Source organism: Coturnix japonica, chromosome 1, assembly GCF_054131305.1.
Source record: "Coturnix japonica strain WE chromosome 1, WE-NBRP24, whole genome shotgun sequence".
NCBI lineage: Eukaryota > Metazoa > Chordata > Aves > Galliformes > Phasianidae > Coturnix > Coturnix japonica.
Genome location: NC_140663.1, coordinates 176186952 through 176199589, shown reverse-complemented (window position 1 = coordinate 176199589; position 12638 = coordinate 176186952). Strand labels below are relative to the sequence as shown.

The following is a 12638-nucleotide window of genomic DNA, read 5'->3' as shown; positions in this document are numbered from 1 at the left end:
TCCCAATATTTCTTCTGCAACTTACGCAGTTATTTTGTCTTACACAGAGAGACCAGGTACCACGCGGATGGAGCTGCTGAAGCTGTGATGGAGTTGCTAATGGAGCTGTGATGGATCCATCTCCCCCATGGGTCAGTGCAAGACTCCTTTTGTTTGTGAATGTACCTTGTGAAACCCAGGTGGTCTTGGATTGGCTCTTGCCCAGAAAGACCACGCAAGCAGACCCCAGACTTATGGAAAATAAGACTTAAAGTCTAAAGAATGGTGATTTAGGCACTATCCAGGTGTCCTCAAAGGCCTTCTTCATGGCCTCCTGCACCAGCACTGCCTCCTCAAAAAGCCCATTCTCCAGCAGCTAGGATAGAACTAACATAGGCTGCCTGAAGTGACAGGTTGAAAGCCAGATGAGGGTCCTGCAGGTCTCCTCAGGTGGTCCTCACAAGGACAGGACAGAAAGACAACTCCACTATCATGGAGAAGGTTGGATCTTAAGATCACCAACCCCATCCCATCCCACCATGCCCACGTCACTCAGTGCCACACCTCCAGGGACATTGATTCCCTGGGCAGCCCATTCCAATGTGTTACCATTCCTTCTGAGAAGAAATGTTTCCTAATATCCAACCTGAACCTCCCATGGTACAACTCAAAGCCATTACATCTCATCCTATCACTTGTTATACCTGGGAGAAGATACAAGCCAGGATGCCACTGCAGCCCAAGTCACCACTGAAAGACATCCAACCTGATCAGCCTGCTTCACTCAGAGGCCGACTCCATAATTAGTGCACTCAGATTTAATGAAGTTAGTAGTAATTAGTGGCAATGAGGTGCAGCTCCTGGGGACCCAACAACTGCAGCACAGCACCCAGCAGCCCTTGTGCCATCAAAGGCTCCAACTCAGTGGTTTCTCATCTCAGAGATCATGTAGGTGAACACTAAGAAAGAACAGCTTGCAGAAACCCAGGGACTGAATTAATTGAGTTGTTCTGCTGATGTAAACTGATGTCCAAACGCCGATATTTATAGGCTGGCTGAGCATCAAAGCTGCAGTGATTTATGGGGATGCTTCACTTGAGCAGTGCTTTTTCCTCATAGCCGGCGTGTTGACTCACCAGCGGAAAGGAGTGAATTTGTTAAAACACTTCAGCTGTGTGTAAGCCTGGGGACAAGTCTGACTTCTCCTCAGCTACAAGAAGCAATGAACAGGACAGCCAAATCCATGCTGCAGTGGGGCAAACCTGTCCAGGTACTCATAAGCACTCAGAAGGATTTTATTGGTTTGGAGCCTTCCAAGCAATTTTATTATTATTATTTACTTTTTGTTTTTTTTTCCCCATTAGTTCAAATCTTTAATCTCATATTTAATATCTCGCTTTGGCTGGAACTCAAACCAGACTAAGTGCTTGTTAGGAGATTAAAACCAGCAGTGAACCTGTAAGCCATGATGTCAAAGCCTCACTGCCACAGAAGGGATATTTTTATGCAGCTCATTTGAAAAGCAAACAAACTCCAGCTGGGTTTTCTTGCTGCTTGCATTAATTGAAGTGGGAGGGCTGATTAATGTGTTGCTACTGAAGATCTCCGTGCCACATTCCCCCCCGGAATTTGGCAATTTGCTGTCAATTTGCTTTGCAGCTGATGTGCTCACATCCACACCTCCCACGCAGTTGTGGCTCTTCAGTGTGTTTGTCCATCAGCTCATGTTATTAGGTGTCTGTGTTCAAGATGGGATAGAAGCCCCTTTGTATGGACCATGGACCGTAGTGGAGTAGATGTCCCTTTTTGTGGACCATGGACTATAGTACTGCAGTGTTTGTGTTCAGGATGGAGTAGAAGCCCCTCTTTGTAGACCATGGTATGGTGGTGTTCATATTCAGGATGGAGTAGAAGTGGGAAAACACTCACTGGCAACCAAGCTGTATTTTACATACGTGTTTATACGCAGTCTGTTATGGTCAGGGGTTGCTTCAGTTGCAATTAACATAAAGTCAGGAGTCAGCAAACTAGGGAGAGCAGGAGGAGTCTCTGGTATCATTCATCAGAGGTGTGACAGTGGTTCTGAGTCTTATGCTTTGCTCTCAGAAAACATTGTGTATCTATATGAAGGTATGAATGAACATCCATAGGAATGTGTATTTGTATGGAGATTGATCCTTTAGTACAACCAAAACAGCATCTCTTCATTTTGCGTGCCTGGACGGAGGGCTGGTACTCTGCACCCCTAATTGGGCTGTTTCACCATAATTGAGTTAATTCTCACCCTCCTGATAAAAGCTGGGCTCTGATTGCCACCAGGTGATCAAAGCTTTTAGCTGCATTTCAGAGGGATGCTGCCACCTCCCGTGTACTAGCATAATTGCATCAGGCAATGAGCTCTGAATTCCTTTTCTCTCTGTAAGAAGATGAGTGCTAAGAGAGACCTTTTATCATTTATTTCCTGAAGTATCACCAGCACTGGACTGGATTTCTTCCCACCTGGCTTAAGAGTTGAAACAGAAACTCCTCACTTCCAAAACCCTTTTTCCTCTCTCTCTTTTTGGCATCCATGCTTCTGGCAAAGACAGACAATGAGGGAAAGGCATTTCATTGGCTGTGTACAGCATTAGATCTAATAAAACACCACGAGGAAACAATTGGGATGCTTTGGGATGGATTATACTTTTGGGATAGATTTACATCCTTGGGCAGAACGATTTCCCAGCCTCATACATGGCAATAGGGTTTCCAGAGAGTCATGGAATCACCGTGGTTGGAAAAGACCACTGAGGTCCCCAAGTCCAACCCCAACCCATCCCACCATACCCACTGGCCACATCCCTCAGTGCCACATCACAGCTCTTGAGCACCTCCAGGGATGCTGACTCCACCACCTCCCTGGGCAGCCTGTGCTAATGCATCACTATTCATCCTTAGAATAAATGTTTCCTAATACCCAACCTGAACCTCCCCTGGCACATCTTAAGGCCATCACCTCAATTCCTTTTTGTAATGAAGTGCCCAGAACTGAGCACTGTCATTGCTGTGCTATATGAGCACTACTGGGTCTGTTTTTTCTCTATTCTTTTTCCATTTTATTTCTTTCTTCCTCTGATTTTATATCAAAGCTGATCACTTTGTCTTCGCTTTCCCTTACCTAATGCTTTGCACAATGCACTAGCTGGCTAATTAATACAGCCCTTCCTTCTCCACTGGCAAATCAATGAGATCACTTGAGTTATTAAAAAATGAGGAGGAACACGGATTACAGGAGGGCCATATAATTAGCTCACTGGCTGCTGTCCTTGTTGCCAGCCTGGGATGTTAATTCTTTTCATGCTGATTCAGGGGAAGAGAGCCAAGCTGTGAATCAGCCCTGCCACTTCTTGCAGCACCTGTCTTCCCCCTGCATCTCCTCTCCTAATCCCAGCCAGGTCTGGCGGTGCTTCGTTAATGAGATCAGGCTTAATTGCAGCACGAGCCTGTAGGGTTGGAGAGATGGGGGGAGAGTTGGAGTGAGTGCTCTTCCTTCCACGCTGCAAAGCAGGAAGTGTTAATTGGGAGCAGGTGGTAACTTTTTGCCTAAAAATCCTAGTTAATGGTTGTGTTGTTTTGTAGGATCAGAGGGTTCCCACTTCCCTCCCATTGCTCTGACTGCGGAATGAGCAATGTTGTCTCCTTTAAAGAGACTGGAACCCAAAAAAGACCCAAATTCTCACCTCCTGTAATGCTGCCCAGCAGCCAAGATGTGCATCCCTGTGTGAGTGAAAGTGGCACAGACTTAATGAGGCAACAGCTTCCTGGCAGCACCACGGGCTGCTCAGAAACTACATCATTATTCATTTAGTTGACTAATGCAGTTGTGTCGTGAAGAGGAGGGGGGAAAGGAAAAAGTTCTTTACATTAAGAGTAGTGAAGCACTGGCCCTGCGGACACCCAGGGTCAGGCTGGATGGGGCTCTGAGCACTGATGGAGCTGTGGGTGTCCCTGTTCAGTGCAGGGCAAGTTGGAGCAGATGGCCTTTAAGGGTCCCTTCCAACTCAAACCAATGGCCTTTAAGGGTCCCTTCCAACTCAAACCATTCTATGATTCCATAACACAGGTGGCAACCAGCAGCCTCATTGGCTAATTGTTGCTTTTCCCAGTATGTGATGTGTATTGAAATGGTTAAAGCTCTTAATATGTTGGTTGAGTCCATTTCCCATAAAGGCAGCTCTAATAAACTGCTGTGTCAAAGATCTCTTAGAGAAAGCGTGTTTGGGAACATCTTCTACTGGATATTCATTTTGGTGACTATGCAGTATTTTTCCCTAAAAGGCAAGGAGGAATGGGCAGAAGCCAATTACTAAATACTGCAAGAGAAGAGCACAGAGGGAGACCAACTTTTACAAGGGTAGATAAGTGATGACAAGGGGGAATGGCTTTAAATGAAAAGAGAGGAGATTTAGATGTTGGAGGAAATGCTCAGAAGATGGTGAGGTTCTGGCTGTGCTGCCCATAGAGCTGTGAGTGCCCCATCCCTGGAGGTACCCAAGGCCAGGCTGGATGGGGCCCTGTGCAGCCTGAGCTGGTAGGGGGGCAGCCAACCCATGTCAGGGGGTGGAACTGGGTGGGCTTTAAAGTCTTCTCCAACCCAAACCATTCTGAGATTCTATGCTTCTATGATATCTGAGGGGCTGTACCCAAGTGAAGGCTCAGGTGAAACCCCAAACCCAGTGCAGGGGTTAGACAAAGATGCTGAGCAGTGCCCTAATGCTGAGCTTTACACAAAGAATCCCATCGCTGTTTTTCCCACACCCTCAGTTCCATCTTTCCAGCCAGACTGTACTGCAGCAAATAAATCTTGATTGTGCTAATAGTTTTATGCTTGTCTACTGATTGAAGCTAAGCTGATGAAGCTGGGACGTAGAGGTGACCTCTCTAATTAAGACCCGAGCAAGATTCCCCGAGCTGTGTAATCCGAGAGCTTGGAGCTGGCTTCCTCACCAAGTGCAGGACTCAGCACGAAGACTGGAGTCACTAAACACTGACTTTGGGCTGAAGGCAATGATAGAGGGAAGTAACCTAAGAGCCTCCAGGACAAGAGCCAAAAGGTCAATGATTTCTTCTCAGAAAGAGTGGTGATGCATTGGAACAGGGTGCCCAGAAAGGTGATGGAGTCACCATCCCTGGAGGTGTTCAAGAAAAGGGTGGATATAGCACTGAGAGGTATAGTTTACTGGCCTGGTTTACTGGCCTGGGTGGGGAGGGGTTGATGGACTAGATGATCTTAGCATTCATTCCAACTTCAGTGACTCTATGATTCTCTGAAGCGTCCCAGAAGTGGTTCTTATGAAAGGAGAACAGCTGGTAGAATGGAAACATCTGCCTGGGAAATGGTGGGGAAAATCCCAGGGGTATTCTATGTGTCCTACATGTTCCTGCTCCGTGTTCCGAGAGCTGGTCACTTCCAAAACTCAAGGAGGACAGCCCAGAAGTGGTATCACACAGAATCATTAAGGTTGGAAAAGGCCTCTAAGTTCACCAAGTCTAATTAACTCATCTTCACCATTTCCACTGACCAAGTCCCTCAGTGCCACATCCATACATTACTCAAACACCTCCATGGATGGTGACTCCACCACCTCCCTGGGCAGCCTGTGCTAATGCATCACCACTCTTTTGGAGAAGAAATTTACCCTGATATCCAACCTGAGCCTGCCCTGTTGTAACATGAGGTCATTACCTCTCATCCTATCACTGAGCCCAGTGGCTCTGACTCCACAATACCCTCTGTATGCTCTTGGGCACTGGAAATCAGACATCTGTGATGCTCTGGGGAATGTCTGATGGGAGCTGAAAGCAGGGATGATGGAAGAGGACAAAAACAACAACACAAAAAACACACAATTATTGGGGTTTTTTTCAACTCCAAGGTGGAAAATCAGCAGAAAAATTGTCTATAGAGAGCTTGGCAGGACTGTTTGGAGTCAGCATTTGTGTGGGCTACTCCTGATCTGCCAGAAATTAAGAGCAGCTGAGAGGTTAGTGGTGCTGTTTGCTCCTTTCCTTCTTCCCTGCTCCAAGGAACGTGGGCTGGCTGGCAACAGTTTTCCAAACTGTCTGGTGGAAAACCCCAATGAAAAATAAAGTTCGCCTCCTGAATTCATCCTGCACTGCTGTCTGCTTCATGCAGGGCTGCATCCCTGCCAAAGCAGCTGAACCCTGGTGTCTTAAAGTCATGGAATCGTTAAGGTTGGAAAACATGACTGAGACCATCAAATCCAACCCCAACCCATCCCATAATGCCAGCTGACCACATCCCTCAGTGCCACATCTCTATGGTTCTGGAACACCTCCATGGATGGTGACTCCACCACCTCCCTGAGCAGCCTGTGCCAATGCATCGCCACTCCTTCTGAAATGTTTCCTAATATCCAACCTGAACCTCCCTTGATGCAACTTGAGTCCATTACCTCTCAACTTACTGCTGTTACCTGAAAGAGGAGACCAACTCCCACCTCACTACAACCTCCTTTCAGGGAGTTGCTGAAAGCTTTAAGGTCTTATCGTGAGCCTCCTCTTGCAGCTGGGTGAACCAAGTCCTGCAGGGTTTATGGCCAGGAGGTGGCATTGGCTTCCCAGAGCCACAGCCCTGCTGCTTGTGCCATGAGGAAGCCTGGCAAGGTGGGAGCTTTTATCTGCTGATGTCCCAAGGCATTGGCATCATTGCTGATTGACCCCAGCCAGACTCTAGCACTCCAGAAGAGTTTCAGGAACGATTTGGATCTCTTTAGGAACATAAGGAACCTGGCAGTCACAGTTGCTATCTTGCTTTTTTAGGAGGTGGTGTACAGCAGATACACTGGTGCAAAGAATCCTCCCTCCTTTGTGTCAGGCCTCACCCAGAGGGTGATGATGCACTGGAACAGGTTGCCCAAGGAGGTTGTGGATGCCCCATCCCTGGAAGCATTCAAAGCCAGGCTGGATGTGGCTCTGTGCAGCCTGATCTGCTGGTTGGTGACCCTGCACATAGCAGGGGGGTTGAAGCCAAATCATCATTGTGATCCTTTTCAACCCAGGCCATTCTCTGATTGGGAGTTCCATTCAGATGGGGTTCAGCTGGGGCACTTGCCCTAATTTCATCCCCACACATGCAGACTGATCCAGATGCCTTTGCCACTGCACTGCCTCTCTTTCAGATCAATCACAACTTCACGTTCCCATCCCTTTGCAAGCAAGCTTCTTGCTGTCTGACTTTTATCTTACTGAACGCCAGGCGGCCCGCTGCGAAGCTCCCTTGATTTGTGACTGTGTGGAAGGAAGCGCAGATACAGACAATTAAGTGCAGAATTTAACGGTATGGATTTCCCAGCAGAGCTATCAATTAACGTGAGCTGTTTGCCAGCCAGATGCATCCGCTCTGCCACATCCAGAAACCACAGCCAATGTGTTCAGCAGTGAGGCTGAAAGCAGAGTGGCTTTCAGCAAGCTTTTCTGTGTGTTACGGTATCCAGCTTTCATTTTATGCTGAAAGAATAGGGGGGAAAATGGGCTATTAGTGACAAAAGGTTTTCTTGATAGGGATCTTTGGATGGAAAAGATCCATTTAACTTGAAAAGATCCATTAAAATCTGGCTGTTTTGGTAGAGATGCTTCCCTGTGGAAGGCCATGCAACAACCCATAAGGCTGGTTGGCCCCCAGACACTCCTGGGCACATCTGCCTACTTTAGTAGCTGCTTTTCCTACCTTAGTTTATATATGATGGGGGAAAATGGGAAGGGAGGAGAATTCTGATCTTTCTCAGAGCTCTTAAACTAGGCTGGATTGATGGGCTGAGGCCAGTGGGATGAAATTCAACAAGACTGAATGCCAGGTCCTGCACTTTGGCCACAACAACACCAAGCAATGCTACAGGCATGGAACAGAGTGGCTGAAAGCTGGATAGAGGAAAAGGATCTGGAGCTGTTGGTTCACAGGTGGTGAACATGAGCCAGCAGTGTGCCCAGGTGGCCAAAAGAGCCAATGGCATCCTGGTTTGTATCAGCAACAGTGCAGCCATCAGGAGCAGGAGCTGATCTTCCCTCTTTACTTGGCATTGGTGAGGCCACATCTCAAGTGCTGTGTTCAGTTTTGGGCCCCTCACTACAAGAAAGATATTGTGGCCCTGGAGTGTGTCCAGAGAAAGGCAATGGAGTTGTGAAGGTTCTGGAGCACTTTGTGGGTCATATGGGGAGTAGGCATAGTGGGATGGGTTCCACTCAAATACAAGATTTAACAGAAAGGATACACAGCGGCTGGCCTGGCTACCTAAAGAGGTGACAGAATCTTGGGCAATGGCCTGTCTTTGTAAGTGACCAAAATACTCACCTGCCCTCTGAACCCTACTATGCATATCTCCATGGGAGACACATCAATGAATTATAGCCCAAACTTCCCCATCGTGATCAAGGACAGCGATTTGGCTTCTCATTCAGGAGCTGCTTCTGCCAAAAACAAGAGGAGCTGCTGTCACTTCCCTTTGTTACCAACTGGTCACAATGACCCCCATAAATAAAGCAGCTAATTAATGCCCTTCTCCTCCCACCAGTGATTGGCCATGACCTTGAACGACCTTGCTGAATTTAACTTCCTCTACCAGCTATTTTTGACAGCAAATAATTTAACATCCCTCTGACCCCAGCCTTGCCTCTCTCCTGCCAACTGGCTCTGCAGCTTAAATGAACAGCAATAAATAAATACATATCTGCAGAGGGACCTAAATGACTCCCATTACTGGAGCATCTGAAGGCCCGCTTAAATAAATCAAGTGAGGAGGAGATTATGCTGCAATCATGTGGAGAGGAAAAGGAGAGAATACATTACTGGTATTCCAGAGGCTGAGCGACTTTGTAAAAGTCAGAAAAAATGCTGTTCAATTCAAGCACAGCCAGAGGAACTGGGTTGGATTCAATGGTTGGGTCCATCAGTTAAGTCCATTAGTTGGGCTCAATGGTTGGGTCCATCAGTTGAGTTCATTGGTTGGGCACAACCTGGTCTGGTGGTTGGCGACCCTGCACATAGCAGAGGGGTTGAAACGAGGTGATCACTGTGATCTTTTCAACCTGGGCCATTCTATGATTCTACAATAAGATTCTATGATATATCAGTTGGGTTCATCAGTTGGTTGGGTTCATCTGTTGGGTTCATTGGCTGGCACCTTCAAAAAGGGGCAGAAGCTCTGCTCCCCCTCTCCAGGCTCCTACAGGAGGGACAGGGCATGGGGAAGGAATCACAATTTGCCAACACTTTGTATTTTTCTTTATTTCTACTTTATTTATGGCATATTTTTCCCTTTATTCCAACGTTATTTATAGGATCCACTCTTAAAGCCTCAGTATTTCACCCTCTCTCCTTGCCCACCCTTCATGTCACTCCCATCACTGCAGCTTCATGCATCCCAATGATGAACCACCATGTGCTGATATCAATTATATGCACATAATTTGAAATAACACCAGGCTCCAGTTGCCGATTTCTCTCCTATTTCTCCTTATTCTTTTTGCTGCTTTTTCATTCCTTCCCTTTGCCCAGTACAGAGTCCCCTGTCCCCACTGGGAATGATAAGCACCCACACATGCCCCTCTCCCCATTAATCCCTTAACCTAAACCCCTGAACCCCTATAAACACAACAATGACCCCAAACCATCCTATGATTCCATTTGGCATCAAACAGGTAAAAATGCCTCTTTGCTTCCATTGTCTCTATGGAAGACTATGAAAGGCAACAGATATGCATATGGCTGGGATGGATGATGTGTTTATCACCCATCACTAATTAATAACCGAGGTATTAACATAATTATTGGAGTGCCATCAATCAATTAATGTTGATGGATGCCAATTAAAGCACTTAACGAAACAGAACGAGCATCCCTTCCTGCCCTGTTTTTGGGGCCATTACTGAAGATCTGAGGCTTGGGGTTGGAGACCTGCATATGGTCTGTTCTTCCCCCTTAAAAACCTTCACAAACTGAGATTTCACCTTTTCTGGTTGTTCTGATCTTTGACTTTGCCTTTTGCTGCTGGAGTTTTCCATCGTGGGTTCCTAATCCCCCCCACAACCCCTCCTTTTCTTGGTATATTTTATTGGGGTGAGGGGAGAGGGGAAAGATAAAGCATGGAATGGGGTCATTGCACTGACCTGGTTTTGAGCACAACCAGACCACAGCAGCCCCCAGGCTTGCAGAGCAGAGAGGAAAACACACAAGGAGGAAGAAAACACACGAACAAAGGCTTTTGCTGCCAGGGAAAACATTGCATTCCTGGAACGACACTCTGGCAAAGGAACTAAAATAGCCCCAACACAAATAGTGCATGATTTGAATATGTGACAAAAGTTACAAAACAAAAGCCCATTTTTAGGTATATTTGCATGGCCAAAGTAGGCGTTTCCCACCCCAGCCCCACTGCACATAGGACCAAGCACCTGCCCCCCCTCCTCCAAGCTTCAGTTTCCCTCTTGCAAAGCAAAGAAAGGGAACAGATTTAGGTTCTGAAAAACATGTCTCTTTTGGGAAGGCTCTTAAGCAAATCTTGCACCCTGATTGCCCTCCTCTCCACAGGCAATACCCGAAGGCACTGAGGAGATCCTAGGGGCTGGTGTCAGTGCCTGGTGCCACCTCCATCCCCACAACTCCCATCACAGTTGCCCCAATTCCCACCCCTACCCCCTTCCTTCCCAAATCCAGTTCCCATTTCCTATTCCACTTCCCCTAATTCACACCTCCAATTCCCACTCCTAGCTCCCCCAGTCACCCAATTCCATCCCCAATTCCTACTCCTAATCCCCCATTCTCACCTCTACCCCCCAGTTCTTGACCCTAAGTCGCAGTTCTCACCCCCAGACCTCCAATTCCCACCCTACCTCTCAATTCCCACACCCAGCCTCCAATTCCTAGATCCCCAATTCTCACCCTCCAACTCCCCGTATGCACTCCCAGTCCCCACAGTGATACTCCCAGCTCCCCAGTTCCTATCCTCATCCCCCCAACTCCCACCTCCAGCTCCCCAGTTCTCTCCCCCAGATCTTCAATTCCACCCTCATCCCCCCAGTCCTCACCTCTCACCTCCCACCCTGATACCCCCAATTCCCAAACCCCAGCTTCCCACTTCCCACTCCAGATCCCCTATGATCCCCCTGAGACTTGTATCTATTCCCAGGTCCCAAATGCTGCTCCCAGCCCCCAAATTCCCACCTCAACTCCCAGTTCTCACCCCCCACATCCCAAATTCCTACACCCATTCCCTCAATTCCCACTCCAGGACCCCACTTCTCACCTATAGATTCATAACATCCCATTGCTCTTCCTTGCCCTCTAACACCCACCCCAGTTCCCACCCCCCAGCTCCTCAGTCCCCATTCCTAGTCCCCCAGTTCCCACTCCAGACCCCCTATGCTCCCCCTGAAAGTCATATCTACTCCCAGACCCCAACTGCTGCTCCCAGACCCCAGTTCCCACCTCAACCCCCAATTCTCACCCCCCAGATCCCAAACTCCCATTTCCATTTCCCCAGTTCATTCCAGCCTCACACTTCTCACCCCTAGACTCACCATATCCACTCCTACACCCCTACTGCTACTCCCAGCCCCATAACCCCCACTCCAATTCCCACCTCCAGCTCCCAATTCCCACTCCTAGTCCCCCCAGTTCCCACCCCAGACCCCCAATTCTCACCCGTAGATTCGTTCACTCCCACAACCCTTTTGCTATCCACTCCCAGCCCCATAACCCCCACCCCAATTCCCATCCCCAACCCCCTCAATCCCTAACCCCAGCCCCCAATTCCCATCTTTCCCAGCCCCCGACCACTTCTATTCCCCACTCCCAGCGCAACCCTTAAGCCACCTCCGACTGCACCCTTCCTCCCACCACCCCCTACTCCCAACCCAACTCCTAAATTCCCGGGGATCCCTCTCCACCTCCGTTCCCATCTCCCGGCCCCACGCAGGCGCGGCGCTGCCCTCCCCGTCGGGGCGGCGCTTGGGGCCGGAGCGCTGCGGGCATCGAAGCTCCGGGATCGGCTGCAGCGGAGCGGTGGGATATCGGAGCTCCAGCAGTTCGAAGGTACCGAGGAACCCCGGGATAACAAATGGAAGGGCTTCTCCCTGCTGCTTCTTTAACCCCGAGGCTGTGGCTACGTGCTGTGCCTAGGGAGGGTGGGGACTGCAGCCTTTCGGGATACCCTGCTCCCTTTGGGATGAAGCTATCCGCTTTGGGATGGCACCGTTCCCTTTGGGATGCTCGAGGCACTTGTGGCATTGGGAACGGTGTAAGGGGGGACAGCTGCATGGTGAGGGATGAAGAAGGGTTTTAATGGGGGGAGGAGGGATAAGCAAATGCACGCACCCATCTGCACTGCTTTGCTTTAGACACGGTGCTGCCCTTGGCTCGAGGAAGCAATAGCGAGACTGGGATGCTGCAGATCGGGGTTGTGCAAATCAGGCTCTGAATGGTTAAAATCATTCAGCTGCTCCCAGCGCAGCTGAGCTGAAGTGAAACTTTCAGCAGCGAGGCCTCGTGGAGAGCAGCATCAGCCACATTGCACGGGAGGGGGAAGCCTGGCTTTTCCCTGTCCCTGTGACAAGAGGCGTTACCTCTTTCTCCCTTTTATTTTCCTGTCGTGAAAACATTGATT

General features: G+C 48.7%; 1 protein-coding gene and 1 long non-coding RNA gene across 3 annotated transcripts in view; one reads left to right on the top strand and one right to left on the bottom strand.

Moving 5' to 3' along the window:
* Positions 1 to 7299: 7299 nt before the first annotated feature.
* Positions 7300 to 10255, bottom strand: LOC107308519 (uncharacterized). Its single transcript, XR_001552832.3, has 3 exons — positions 10144 to 10255; positions 8330 to 8445; positions 7300 to 7488 (listed from the first exon to the last, which is right to left on the bottom strand). It is a non-coding gene; the product is annotated as an uncharacterized LOC107308519 (long non-coding RNA).
* A 1687-nt stretch (positions 10256 to 11942) lies between these two features.
* The window catches only part of CAPN5 (calpain 5), a 45787-nt gene continuing 45091 nt past the window's right edge, over positions 11943 to 12638 (top strand). For both annotated transcript variants that reach the window (XM_085510125.1, XM_015852495.3), the window contains exon 1: positions 11943 to 12067. The gene's annotated coding sequence lies outside the window, so the exon portion shown is untranslated. The remainder of the gene's footprint in view (positions 12068 to 12638) is intronic.